General features: G+C 45.7%; 1 protein-coding gene across 1 annotated transcript in view; it reads left to right on the top strand.

Moving 5' to 3' along the window:
• NHS (NHS actin remodeling regulator) overlaps positions 1 to 15,318 on the top strand; it is a 351,682-nt gene that overhangs the window by 126,638 nt on the left and 209,726 nt on the right. The window lies entirely within an intron of this gene.

Below are 15,318 nucleotides of genomic sequence, written 5' to 3' on the forward strand. Positions count from 1 at the left end.
TATTAGAATTTTCGCCCTAATCCATAGGCTGAAATAGTTCTCTTGGGGACAGTTTTCTGCAGTGTAGTTTCTGCTTCCTACATCCATACTCTAATCTCAACATTGGGGAGAAGAAACAACCCTGGAATGAACTGACTTCCCAAAGCGCATGCTGAGGTGCACCAGGCTTGGAAGAAAGTTTTCTCAGACAAGAATTTGGGGAAGCGCTGCAAACCATGCCCCACCCTCTCGGAATTCACAGTGCGCGTGAACTTGCTAAAGGGTTCTAGATGGTCCACAGTTGAGAAACCTATTGAACTTTGATTATTCAAGTGTTGAGCTCCTTGTTTTACCATGGAATCCATTCTTGGGGGTAGTGTTTTATTAATGGCCCCTGGAGCTGGGGTCCCAGCAGATACCGGGGGACACACTGGCTCATGTGTTCTTTGAGTCTGCAGTGATTTGGAAGTTTAGCTCTTTTGTGCTGGTACCCATCTGTGTATATATAGCTGGATAAATATTAGGAACAACAGGAGTCTTTTGTAAAAAGATTACATATCTCCAACCTCTTGGGAGTCTCAGCTAACAAGACGTTGTATGCTTCAGCCACAGCCATCCCGACGGTGAAAATGTTCACTTAAATGCCAGTTCTGTGTAGCACGATGTGAGAGCAACCCTCGAGGCGTCTCTTCCTTCACCGCTCCATGCCAGCTTGGGAACGTGGGTCCATGTCGACGTCCCCTCACCCTCCTCTTATGTTGTATTTTCTCCGCCTTTATTTTTGGGCTCCCTTTGCCTTTCAGGATCCCTGAAGACAAGGCTGATCAGGCATAGAAAGGACTGGCAGCAGGCACAGCAGTATCTCCTAAACACAGCCTGGGTCGCCTCATGTGGCATCCCGGTGTTTCCATGTGCTGCTTCCTTTATTAGTTTTACAACGCCCACTCGCAAAAGGGGCTTCTTTACTCCACTTTCTAGCTTTCTTTCAGAGTGTGTAATTTTAAATTAAAAAAATAAATAAACGCACAGGATTAAAAATAAAAGCCCCAACTGTAAAGAGAGGACTTGGATACAATGAAACGTGAAAGCCTTCCTAGCCCCTGCGTTCCAGTTCTCTCCAGGGAGAAACACCCATAGGTTCAGGCGTATCGTCCCGGAAAGGTTTTATTCAATTACCGGTGTGTGTGTTTGCATGAATCTCTGTCAGTCTCTCTCCTCCTATACACAGTATTCATTATCTTGCTTTTTAGTTAACCTAATCACAAACCTTAGAAATCTTTCCAGTTCCAAATGAGCCACTCATTCTTTCCATCAGATGCATAGTATTTAAAACTATAATTTATTGAACCGGTCCCCACTGATAGACATAGGATTTCCATTTTGTACGATCACCATTGCTGTAATGTATATTCCTTTATGAATAACTTGGTGTACTTTTGCAAGTGGATCTGGGAATTCAGTTCAAAGAGTGGTACATTTTGTAGCTGGAGAATTCCCGTCAAGTCACCCTCCCATTAGGTTGGGCTATTTTATGCTTCTACCCTCTGCGTGAGAACCTTCTTTTTTCCAACCTGCAACCACTCAGGGCATTACCAGGCTTTTAACCTTTGCTCATCTGAAATGGGCGATACAAGGTGTATTTAAGTGATTTAAAAGGACAGCTATCATTTTCTTTGTGATTCCCTTTATAGAACACCTTAGATTACATTTTCTCATCTAACGTGCATCATGAGCAGTGACTTTGGGGGCTGGGGTTATTTTCCATGTAAGAAAGCTGAGGCTCAGAGCGGGAAAGTGACTTAACCAGAGCCAAGCAGCGAGGGACCAGAGAATCAAAACCAGGTTTCCTGACTCGAGATTTAATTTGTTTACCCTCAATTGCAATGTCTCTCCAGCAAGGATGAGGGTGGAAATGTTGTGTGGATGTGTGTGCGTAATGAGGCTCTGGGATCTGAGAAGGGAAGGTCATTGCGTGTAGGAACTTTCTCTTCTCCCAACCATCTCCCCTCAATACCCTGCAAAATTCACATGGGAGCCCCAGGTGCTTCTGTGGGGATTATTTGACTTAATCCTCACACCCAACCTTATGCCTCCTCATCTGACTCTGGGCCGAATCATCACTTTGTGTTTGTGGATCCCACTGAAGTAGAACCAGGGAATATGGAATGAAATGCCGCATATAAAATTTAGGTTACAACAGGTAGGAACTTTGTCATTACACATAGCCAAAGCCCTTGGTTCTCGAAGCCGCATAAACAGGCTGCATCTCCCTCTCTTATTCCCCCAGACACATTCACCAGGAAGATGGGAATATTACATGAGGCGCTTATTAAAGTTGGGTTGTCCTTGGGCTGATAGCACTAGAGAACCTTCAGGGATTTCTCTCTTTGTGACTGATGGTATTTCCTTGAGAGTAAGCGGAACTCCAAGAATTTCTGTCTTGCTAATTCTTGACAAAATGGTGGATTGGCACCTGGCAACCAGTCGCACCTCCTAGGTGGAAAGCTAGAAACTACATTTCCCCAACTCCCTTGCAGCAAGGTCCTGCTTGGAAATTAGATTTTTGTCAAGTAGTTATAGCTGTGGCTTTTTGAATTGGCTAGAGGTTTTTCAGGTTCACTGGTTTGTAGGGAATAAATTGGTGGTGTACTTTCCTCTGCACACACTTAAGGCTGGAAAAAACATCAGTCATCTTAGATGACCCATCTGATGGGGTAGAGTGTATTGCAAAGTGTCTACTTTTAAGATTCCTTACTGTCTTTTATAGTTGGGTTTTCTTCAGCCTGTATCTGGGTATTTGCAATCGCATCGGCCTGTCTTGTCAGGCTTTTTGCTAAAACAATCCCCCAGTAGCCAACAAACAAAACCGGGACAAAAACTCTACCCTTTCATTTGTAAAAGGTGACATCTTCAGATGCCATATTTTATGGGCTTCATAAATGGATACTTAGCTCATGGGCATTAACAATCATGAAATGAGTGAAGAGATGGTTTTATTGCTGTTTTGACATCTGGGGTATTTATGGGGATGACTTCTTTTCTATATGACTTGTGCGCTCCTGTGAACTTGTCTGTCACACCTTTCCTAGCCTTCGCTGGTGCTGGATTTTTGCTTTGAGCTGGAAAAACACAAATACCTAAAACCACACCTCACCACACTGTAATGAAGATCAAAGTGAAAAAAATGAAGAGTGGCAAGACATCCCAGGTGTCTTCAAATCTCCGGAAAATTTCGCCCCTGGGGATTCTCCAAGCTTCTTGCCAGATAGGGCTTTCCCCTTTAGAATGTAAAACACAGTTGCTTCTTTTTTTCCCCTCTGTGGATGGGGCGTTTTAGTAAAGGCCTGGCCTGCCCTCCCCGTGGGTTACCTGGGGTGCCTGGTCACGAGCCCAAGGGACAGATAGAACTGCCGCAGTGCTTCAGGGCGCATTTGATGAGGTGAAGGGGTGCGTTCGTCTGTTTTTAGTACACAAGTTAGATTTGCCTTTTTCCTTAGGAGCCAAGAACAGCTTTCAGTGTTAATCTAGTTCACTTTTCACGGTGTGGCTTTGCTCAAGCCCCTCACCCTCTTTCTCTGAGAGATGGGGGCAGGGAGAGCTAGAGGCCAGTATTTATTGAGTGTTTACTCTGTGCCGGGCAGAGCGCTGAGTGTTTGACACATACTGGTTCATTTAATCCTCACAGTGAGCCTAAGGTGGGTGGTAGTATTATTGTTGTTATTAGTATTATTGTGTTTTTTCATCGAGATAAATTTTCTATGACAATTCAGTGGCATTTAGTACATTCACCATGTTGTGCAACCACCACCTCTGCCTAGTTCCAGAATATTTTCATCACCTCTGAAAGGAAACCCCATACCCATTAAGCAGGTGCTCCCCATTCTCCCCTCCCCCAGCCCTGGCCACCGCCAGTCCCCTTTTTCTATGGATTTGCCTTTTGTGGACATTTCATAGAACTGGACTCATACAGTATGTGTCCTTTCACTTAGCATTGTGTTTTCAGGGTTCCAGCACGGTGTAGCTTATATCAGCCCTGCATGCCTTTTTATTGCTGATACTATTCCCCTGGATGGATAGACTGCATTTGGTTTCTTTCTTCATCGGTTGATGTACCGTTGAGCTCTTTCCCCCTCTTGGCTCCCACGGATAGTGTATTTGTTTGATTACCAGCTTTCCTGTCTTTCGGTTATATAGGAGGTTGGTATGGTTTTTATCCATATTTTATGTGGATACTTGGGTACAGAGAAGTACTCTAGTAAGGACTGGAGATAGGGTTCAAACCCAGAGCTCTGTGTTATGCTGCTTCCCGTATGCGCACTACAATCCTTCCCGGGGAACTAACACAACCATGTCTCTTTAGCATTGACCTTGAAAGGCCAGCAGCCATGGATGGAGTTCAGGAGGAATCCCTTTAAAGCATTCAGTGCTCTCCGGCAAATAGTGTTGCTGGGAGGCATCTTTCTTTATTCCTGACCTGCAGGTCATAGTTATAAGTAATTTGACTCTCGATGGCATGTTATATTTAGAAAAGATTTTTTTTTTAGTTGATTTTTTTTATTCTTATGTTAATCCCCATACATTACATCATTAGTTTTAGATGTACTCTTCCATGATTCATTGTTTGTGCATAACACCCAGTGCTCCATGCAGAGTGTGCCCTCCTCAATACCCACCATCAGGCTAACCCATCCTCCCACCCCCCTCCCCTCTAGATAGAAAAGATTTTTACATAGGAGTTTTCATTTGGCCCTTGCAACAGCTGTCTGAAGCTGAAGGGCAAGCTTTATACCTCGCATCTCCATTTCACAAATGAAGAAACTGGGTTCGGAGAGGTTAAGGAACTTGCTCAGGGAAACACAGCTTAAAGGTAGGTGATCCAGGGCTTATGCTGGGTCTTCGTGGTCTTTCCACTGTGCCATGCTGCCTCTCCCACCAGCAAGTAGGAGCGGTTAGAAAGGTTATACAAAAAAAAAGTTATACAAAAGGCAGTTACATGAACTGCCTTCCTTAAATCAAAAGCCAGTCGTGATAGAGGAACGTTAGTGCCATGATGGTGGTGACAGCGACAGTAATGGTGTCCATCTCTCCCCCGTCTGTGCGTGTTCACGCAGCAAGCAGGATCCAGCCCACCCTAGCTTTCTACCGCCATTCGCTAATTAGCACCTTTGTATCTGGAAAAGGCATCATAAAAATTCACAAGCCCGCAAGGTCCACCCCCAGACCCCAGAGTCTGTCTCAAAGTCTGTCTCTGGCAGCTGTTCTCCCTTGGTGACATGACCCTTGACTACAAGTAGGAACTGTCATTTCTTTCCCCTTTTAAAATACCTCCCCCTCTGTTCCTATTTCCTCGGGTCATCGGAATCATCTCCCCTTTTTAGAGGAGGACCTTGGAAACGAGAGACGAGGCATCAGGTGGGCAGTAAGAGCTGAGCTCAGAACTCTGGGTGCCTTTCTAGAACTTGCCCAACTGCTTTGCCTTCCTTTGGAGGGCCAGTCCCAACACACTTGGCCCTGAGTACACGACATGGGCTTTCACACAGCCTCCCACTCTCATCGTAGGTTTACTGGTCTGCAGACACCCACCTCCTTTCCTGGTGGCACATTCGTCCAGAAGATGACACGTGGAGACGGGTGCCCTGTGATGAACGGCCATCAGCGAGCAGTGGGGGTAGCATTGCGGGTAGCATTGCTTTCTAAGACGCCAAATACAAGCACGCGCCCAAGGTTAGCACTGTTTCTATAGCAGCAGCCAAGGTGGTACATAAATAGTGAGATTATAAATCGAGTGGTGAAGCTGTTTAGATTTTCCCAAAGGTGCCTGAGTGGCTGGTCTCTCCATCTCCCCTTCGCCATGAGGGACAATTCTGTCCCTCTGATTCATGCATTGTTGCATGTAAAAATAAACTGTAGCCTCATTACCCTGACATTTTATTTGTGGACTTTTTTTTTGATGTAACCATAGGACTTCAGTGGCCGGTGTAACTGACGACATACGTTTATTTACTTACTGACCTTAGAGCGACATTCCCCATCACGGTATTTCATTTTGTTTCATAGCTGAGCACTTTGTTCAGTGGAGCAGGCTCAGAAATGAGCTATGTTCTGGGCGAAGGAGAGATCAGGACGTGAGGCTGACCCATAAGAGCCGGTTGTGTCCAGAACTGTAGTTCGGGGCTCCACTGTGGGCAGCGAGGCCGGATTGCCTCGGCCCTAAGCTCTCGGAGATTAAATGCACAGCAATTTCCTGAAGCCAAGTTATCTCTGGGATGAAAGAAGCTATTCTGGGGCCTGGAGAGACCTCGCTTGTGGGTGGGCAGGATGTGACCTCGGACAGGAGGCCTGCCTGCCTGGCCCCTCGTTCTCCATTAGCCACTTAACTGCCCTTGAAGATTAAAGGAAGAGACAAATGACCACAGCCGGCCTGTCCTCTGTCTTCTGCGACTGGGTGTGACTGGGGGGTGGAGGGGCTGTGCACCACCTTAGGCCTCTGCCGCACTAATTTCTAGTCCCTCTTCTGCCCCTGGGGCTCAGTGCAGGAACTTCTCTTGTGGCCAGCCAGAATCTGGCAGAACTAGGGGGTTACTACTTTGGCAGTGTTTCCTGGGCTTGCCAGATGAGACATTTACCTTTGGAGGGTGGCACTGGAGGGGTTAGGGGGTGTTGTGCCTCTGGAGAATTTGGTTCAGCAGATGTGGGGTGGGTCCCAGGAATCGGTATTTTACCAAGCCTCAGGGGATTCCTAGTAAAGGGACACTTGGGAGTAGGAGACTTTGAAAGGTGCAACCCTCACTCTTGTCTTCTTTTCTTCTGCCATGTTTCCCCCTCCCCCCCGCTTTTGGCCTTTGTGGCAGACGCTCATAGGGAGATGACTCAAATCAATAATTGCATCTTCCTGCCATCCTGAGGGCTCAGCAGGCTGGAATTAACACCCCCAGGAGCAGCCCTTAACCAGGGCAGAGAGGAGTTGGTGTATAAATACCCCAGCCCTCTTGCCTCTCAGGTGGGACAAATTTGAGCCACGTCTTGCACCATTTCCCAGAATTTCCCAGTGGGATTGAACTCTGGTCACACACGGTAGTAATGTGTCTGACAGCACACTCTTTCCAGGCAGCCTTTCCTTCCTGTCTTGCTTCCTCATTTCCTTGCTGGTGTTCCCTTGCCTCTCAAATACGCTACAGTCAGTTCTGCTATAATATGACATGACTTCCTAGAAAATCACTGTGCTATGCAAAATTATGCTATAAAAACCACAGGGCTTATGGAATAAATGAGTTTAGGGGCACAACACTTAAAAACTTAGGAGCGCATAAGAAAAATGAGATGGAAACCTACTAAAAACGGTAGCACAGTTTTACACGTTACGTGGTTAAGAAATGCATAAATACAATAAGAGCTGCAGAGCTCTACCTAGGGAAAGCCCTGAAACGGACTTGCAGAAGTGGGCATCAGAAGGGGGGCGACTTGTGAAGGGGTGCTAGGAGCATCCCTAGAAACCAAATGGACAGCTGTAACACTGGGTGTGGATGGTTGGGGCTCATAAGGCGAACTGAGGTGGCTGGGAGATGTCAGAAGTGTGCAACTTCTCACATTTTGTCGAGGCAGCTCCATTCAGCTGGGTGTGCTTGGCTACGATCACCGACTGTTTCTTGCAGACAGAATTGCACATAAGCAAACGCGAAATTCATGTGATGCTCAAATTCTCCTCTAATCTATCAATCACACTGGAACAAATTTGCGTTTCCAAGACAAGCGTTAGAGCAGAACTGGCTTGTTTCTGAACCTAAAGTAAGATACCCAATAATGGCAGCTTTAGGGTGGTTTTATTTTTTAATTGGAACTTTCTCATGTTGAACAGAGCTAATAAGCAAACCAGAAGCCCCTTCATACCCAAATGAGTTCAACAGCGACTGGCTAGATGTCGGAATTGGTGTCTCCAGTTGAAATGTCCTCCCACAGGGGGCTCTGTACCCCAGGCCGTACGGTGTCACCGACTCATTATCTTGTCACTCACTCGGGGACTGGTGACCCTGTTTTACAAGTCCTGAAAATCTTGCTTGCCTATTTGCAGTTTCCTGGAACTGCTGTAAACCTAAAATCAAATGTCAGATTATTATGAGCTGGAGCAGAATTCTGTAAATGGTCAGTTCTGTCTTTTATAAGGAAAAAAAAAGAGAGAGATTAACATAGAATCTTGGTAGATATATTATTCACCTGCATTCAGTGCTTCCCAGGAGGTAAAATTACAGCCTGAGCGCAGCTCATTCTTAATTTCCCATGGTAGATTACAAATGGGTTCTTTTCTATTCTGCAACTTCTTTAATCTCAATAGCGGATTTCTCCCATGTGTAGCTCTACACAATCAAGCAACTTATATACCGCATGGCTCATTTGTTTAACTGGGTCTGCTTCGGTTTCAAGTTCAGACTTTCTGTAGCCTTGATTTTTTGACCAGGGCATGCACCCAGGCTGCAAGATCAGTGTTTTTCAGAGTGTGGACTTCAGACCACCCACATCAGAATCCCCAGGGAGCTTGTTACAAGCACAGCTTCTTGGGTTCCACCCCAGACTCCTCGATCAAAATATCTTGGGAGCGGGATCAGGGATCTACCTTTCTACAAGCTACTGGATGATGCTTATGTGTACTCGAAGTTGAAACTCAAAGGTTTAGACCAGTGAGTCTCAACTGGGGCCCATTGTGCCCTCCACTCCCCACCCCCAGAGACATGTAGCAGTGTCTGGAGACATTTTTGGTTGCCACAACTCAGAGGGGATGCTACTGACATCCAGTGGATAGAGGCCGGGGATGCTGCTGAACATCCTATAAGGCCCCACAGAACAGCCCCACAACAAAGAGTGATCTCGCTCCAAATGTCAATAGTGCTGAGATTGAGAAACCCTGATTTGGACACTTAGGGATTTCTCCAGAGTCCGCCGTTTCCTTTGTCATTATTTTCCTTGGTTTCTTCACATCCGGCTGGTTCAGATGTGTCCAGGTTCTCTGGAGAAGCAGAAATGTACATGGTGGGCAGACTGGCAGCTTCACTGGTGGGATCAGGGTGGTGAGGGTGATAGCTGGCTCTCTTAAAAATGCCTCCTTTGGCATCCGTGCATTGAACTGTAAATCAGGTCCACTCAAGTCATCCTAGAGATTAAGGGCCTTGCAGAGTTAGAGCAAATAACACAAATTTGGAGATGCAGAAATGGGCTTTTCTGCCAGTGTGTGTAGATTTTTTGTCAAGCATACTCAATTTTTATTACCTAACTGATAGGTACATGATATAGTGAAAGCTAGCCCTATTCATCACCTAGGGCAGTGCCTGGACTGGTACTTCCATGCTTCATTTGTTATTGACCCTTGCTTACCGAGAGATCAGGAAGTACCTTCTAAATCATCAAAGAGGGCTTAGAGTGTTTGGTATCCTTTCAACATGGGGAGTATTCCATTGTGTCATGAAATTTTGAAAACTGGCAATTCATGTATAGCATAAATGGTAATTCAACTTCCCGGTCTGAAATTCCAAGAGTGTATATTATATCCCAAGGAATATGTATCCACATTATAAGCCTATTATTCAACGATAAGGTTTGTCAGATAATGTGTAAAGAAGGACATTTTGAGTGCTAATTAATGATCTTTTACCAGTTCATGTATGTTATTAAAATGTTTTATGGATGCTCTAGCTTAAACGTGGGACCTTTTTTCATCTGTAGGCTGTTAAAGTCTGGGAAATCCTTTGGGATCTGTTAAAAAGTATTGAAATGCCAACATGATTGGAAAAATTCTAATACCTGACAGCTATTGAGCACCCACACGTCCCACATGCTGTTCCAAGCATTGTACATTTATTTTGCTCATTGAATCCTCACACCAGCTCTATGCGGTAGAAGTATGATCATTATCATTTTACAGATGAGGTTAAATGCCAGGGACACACAGACGTCCAGGTGGGAAACTACCCTGGGAGCCCAGGCAGTCTGGGTTGTTAACAAGAGCATTACTCTGCCTCCGCTTCCTCAGGTGTAGTCAACAGTTTGTCACCTCTGACTCGAACCAAGTGGAATAATCCTTAAAATCATTAAAATGATTTGCTTAGTCCAGCACTGTCCAGTAGACATTGAACACGAGCCACATGGTGCAATTTTAAATGTTCCAAAACCCAGTTTTTTGAAGATGTAAAAAGAAACAGGTGAAAACTAGTTTGATGATATATTTGACTAACCCAACATGTCCCAAATATTCTAATTTCAACATGGGATCACTATAAAAGAGTACTGAGATATTTTACCTTTTTCTCTTGTATTAAGCCTTTGAAATTGGGTGTGTGTTTTACACTTGAATGAGCCATGTTTCAAGTGTTCAAAAGCCACGTGTGGCTAGGGGCCACTGGATTGGACAGCGCAGCCTTGGCTGATACTTGGTGAGAAGCTGGAGGCTTTGAGAACTGAGTTTGGATGATTTTTGAGAGGCAGAAAGATGGTTTTCTAACCCTACTTAGCTCAGGTCGGAGAGAGACCTTAAATGTTTTCCATATTGTGACAGTGTTCTGTGACTACTTCTGTCCAGGGCAGGCTTTTACAAGTGGGCCCAAGCATTTATACCCTTCTTTGCACGTCCAACAATATTTAACAAATGTTCTTGAAAGGGGATTTAACTTACACACATACACAATCTTTGTTGTCAGTGTACCTATTTCATTGGATTGAGGATCCAATACAAGTGTACAGGAAGGGAGAGATGTCTTATTTGTGTCTGCGTGATACCTTCCTTTGTCTAGCTGACCTTTCATCATTTACCTAACTGCCATCTTGGCCCCAGTGTAATTTAAATGGAATACATATACATGTATATATATGTATATGTATTGTTTCTAACCCAGTAGTGGGAGTGCCTGGATCTCCAGTCTTAAGACCAAACAAGCTTGTTGTGTGGCTACCTCAGAACCCCAGAAAGATGACAACACCTGTCTGATAATGGCACTGAGCTTCATAAAAGACAGCAACTGGACTCAGAAGAATACAGGCTTTTTTAAAGTCTTGAAGAGCAAGCGTGCTTTGTGTATCTTTCTAGTAGAAAACAGCAATCCCTGATTGCTGAGCAAAATGCACAGAGGTGCCCTTGAACACCCAGAGAGGCCAACGAGAACACTAGCCGTTGGTGTTGTCATCTTTCTGTTAATTAAATTCATGGGGACAAGTGGCTCTTCTGGAAAAACACGCATAATCAGAGAAACAACACACTATAGTGAGAAGATCACGGATAAAAGGTTTTAGTCTTGACCTCTGCTGTTAACTAGCTCTATGACCTCCGTTCCTCTGGGCTTTTGCAGTAAGAAGGGGAAGTAGAATTCGATTTTAATCCAGGATACACAGTAGAATCACTGGAAAGTGTTTTAAAAAATGCTGACACCCAGGCCCAGTTCTAGACTAAATGAATCAGAATCTCTGGGGTTGGGGCTTTTTGTATTGTAAATGACCTCTCCCATCCTCCTTTTTTTTTGTTGGAAAATTAGAGGACCCAGAGAGAGAGAAGTGGACATGTAAGTGTCTAATTTCAGATGCTTCAGTTTGTTTGTAATGCACTTAGAGAGACAGAGAGAAAAAATCCATTCATCTTAATTTAATTTCAGTTAGGCCCTTTCTAGCTTCAGAAAGGATTTAAGGTATCAGGGGAGGGGAACTGATATTGGAAGTCTTCATCCCTCCCTCTTGAGAAGAGTTTCATAGAAAAGGGAATGCTCTGGTGTGGTTCATCCACTCTAGGGCATAGATGAAATCAGAGTATTCTGAGAGTGGTTGATTGTATCAGTCAGGATAGGCCTGGTAACAAATGACCCCCCCCCCCCCCCAAATCTTAGTGGCTTACAACAGCAGAAGTTTATTTCCTGCTCATGAAAAATGTCTGTCATGAGTCATGTGCAGCTCTTTACTACATCACCTTCACTCCAGGGCTGAGGCTGATGGGGTGAGTCTCTGTCTAGAACACTGCTGGTCCAAATGGTAGATGAGGGAAGAGAAAATGGTGAATCACACATTTGCTTTTAATGCTTATGCTCAGAAGTGACACAACATTTTTGCCTACACTTAATTGGCAAAGCAAGTCATGTGGCCAAGCCAACTTTGAGTTCAACAGAGCAGAGATGGGGATGTGTCAACCATCTGCAAGGATAAAGGTAAGAACCATAATACACTCCACCACAGTAGTGAAAGATGCTATATTAAATAGCATCAAAGACTCCCATCTACCCAAGGAGTACCCAAGAGACACAATCCAAGATTAACTCTGGCATGGCCCACCTCTCTTTTACCCTGGTGGTCTACTAGAGTTTACTTTCGCTCCGAACACACCAAACAAGCCCTTGAGGCATATTGTAGCAGTAACTCCCATCAGGTTGGCCTCTGCTGACCTTGGGCCTTTCCAAAGTCCTTCCATCTTCTGAAAGATGCGTGTTTATTCTCCGTGTGGGTTTTCTGGTGACTTGAACACAGGCCCAGATTGAGCCCAGCCTATCCAGCTGTTCTTTATTTTCTGAAAAGGCAGTGAAGAATGGTGGTGGGCGACATTGGTTCTCCAATTTGGCTGCACCCTAGAGTTACCAAGGGAGCTTTCAAAAATACTGATGTCTAGGTTCTACCGCAGGGAGTCTGATTGAGTTGGTCTTGGGAGCAGCCTGGGCCTCGATGATTCTAATGCAAACTTTGCGGACCTCTGGTTCAAAGCACCCACCTCTGAGCCAGCTGGGACCTGGGTTCAGAACTTGACTTCTGCCTTTCTCAGCTGTGTTGCTTGTGCCCAGGTTACTTTATTTCTCTATGGCTTGGCTTTGGTAGACATTTGTTGTGATAGTTCTTTGAGAGGCAGATAAAGCGGTAAGCATTGCACCTCGGTCTGGTGGGTGCTCGGAGGTGTGATGAATCTTGTGACTAGTGTGATGATTGTTACCATGCTGCAGCGTGCTTCCTGCACTGCCCTGGTGCCTCCTGGAAAAATCAGCTGTCCTACGACGCTGGCGGGGAAGAGATGGTGTGTTGTAAAAGCCACGCAGTGCGATTCAACGCCGCCGTGTTTCACCATGGTCTAGGTTCTAGGAATGAAGGAGCTCTTGGCTTTCCCTGACTTCTCGGGGCTTCAGAGAAGGAGAACAGCTCGGGAACCTCCTTGGGCCCTCCCCACTCCTTTTTCCATGTGCAGCGTGGAGGGCTTACTTGGGGGGAAGCTTTTATGGCAAAAGAGAAAAAGAATGAAAAGCAACAATTTCGAAATTGTCTTTCCATCGCCTGGCTGCTTGTTTGACTCAATGCCCACACGAATGAGCAGGCTGTTTAGATCCTTCCCCAGGCCTCTCACTGCTTGCAGCCCCAGGAGGCCTGAGGCCCAAGGGGGGAGGGGTGCTTGCAGGTGCACACCCTCCCCTCCCCGACGTCCCTGCCCTGCCCGTGTTTGCCCTTCACTTTGAAATAGCACAACTGCATGGGAAATGCTGGGAAGGGACTGGGTGGTGACCAGCTTAAAAGGGCTCTAACCACTGGCTTCTGATGTTAGTCATGTTTCTCTGTGGTTAAAGAATAACACACTGGGACCACCTCATGGGGGGAGGTTGTCACCAGGATACCTGCCATTGTCCCCGGTTATCTTGAAATAAGCATTCAGGGCCACTCAGCCTTTTAATGCTTATTTGGCAAGTTCCTTGCCTCTTAGTCTCTCAATTCCTGAGATAAGACTCCCCCTGTCCCGGTTTTGGTTATGGAGTTTTTAATAATTTAATGAGCAAATGTCAAGACTTACATTTCTGTTTCCAGGAACCATTTCCCGATTATTCCTAATTCTTTGCATATGACACACACATCAGAGAGTCCGTTCCATTTGACATTTGTGAATTTATGGGAAATCTCATCTTTGTAGAGATTTAAAACTTGGCTGCACCCATTGAATCCACCCTAGGGAACAATTTTGCAACGGTCCCCGAAGGATCAGGCCAGATGACCAATAAAATACCATTTCTGTACATTCTGCCTTTTGTGGGGTTTTGATGAGAAAGGTATTTTTTCATTTTTGTTCCCTCCCGCCCCAAAACATGGAAAATAGGAATGTCTCCGGATGATTAAGATCTGAGAGTGGATAATGAAAGCACAGACAGTGACCATCTTGCTGACTGAAAGCCAGCTCTGTAGGGATTTGGGGCTGGCTCAGAGGATAGCCTGGAGTGCTCGCGTTCTGTTTAGACAGAAAGCAGAATTGCTGCACCCGAAACATTTTACCCCTTTTAGGAATTGCTTCTAGAGTTTTGGCCCCGCAGCTGGGCTGGCTGCAGGGCGTCAGGTCTAAGGTTGCTGTTGAGAGGAGAGCATGGGAAGAGAGAGAGAGGGAGGATGGAAGGGAATTAGGAAAATTCCACTTGCAAATTACTAAGAACAACTGGAAAACAGAAAAGCATTTCCCTGCATCCTGAGTCACAGCCTCACTAATGGGGTGAGATTTTGCTGGGGTGACCCCTCTTTTGTTACTGAAAGTCTGATTTCAAGAGGGGGAAGAGACTGGAAGGAGGGTACGCGTTGGTTCGCTTGAACCGGGGCTTATCCCCCAGCCGTCATCCCCTTCATGTGCTGGTGTATTTTAGGGCCTCCTTTCTCAAAGTGGGGCCTGTGGAACCAGCACCATCAGCATCCCCTGGGAGGCCCTCAGCACCACCCAGAACGGTAGAATCACAGTCTGCTTTTCAGCAAGAGGGCGGGTGGTTGCTGTGCACCGTACAGCCTAGGAAACATTATTCTCGGGATTTTTAAAGAGCTACAGACAGTTCTCTTATCAGGTCAACTCTCTCTAACGCAGTCACGACACATGCAGGGGCCCGACTTGGCCCTGCCCAAGGAGCGCAAAGCGAGGGCCTGGCTGTGTGCTCCGTAATCTGACATCCATGGTGGAAGTCTGGTTGGAGGGGTGGCAGGGGACCTGTTTGAGACTCCTGTCTTTGTCACCTGTGACCCATGAGACCTTGCAGCATTCAACTGGCTTCTCCCACTTCTCTGTTTTTGCCACTGAGGAAATCTCCAGTACATTCTACCTCAGCCCCCTGCTCACTATCCCCTTGCCTGACAAATATGTATTCTGTCCGATGCATTCTGTTTCCAAAAGTGCTTCTTTGGAAGAGAGAGTGCTTTTGCTGGCTTCGTTTCTTCATTCATTCCTTCGTTCATTCATTCCTTTGTAAAAGCAAATGTATTTGGATTTGCTAGTCCTTCATTTTGAATTTCCAGCTGGCTGAGGCCAGGTTGCCATAGCTGAAGCAAAGTGGAAAATTGAGAAATGGCCTCCATTTTGCTGAATGAACTTGACAAATCAGG

This window comes from Mirounga angustirostris, unplaced genomic scaffold (assembly GCF_029215605.1).
Source record: "Mirounga angustirostris isolate CCGP_5_RB_7025 unplaced genomic scaffold, mMirAng1.0.hap1 SCAF_11, whole genome shotgun sequence".
Lineage (NCBI taxonomy): Eukaryota > Metazoa > Chordata > Mammalia > Carnivora > Phocidae > Mirounga > Mirounga angustirostris.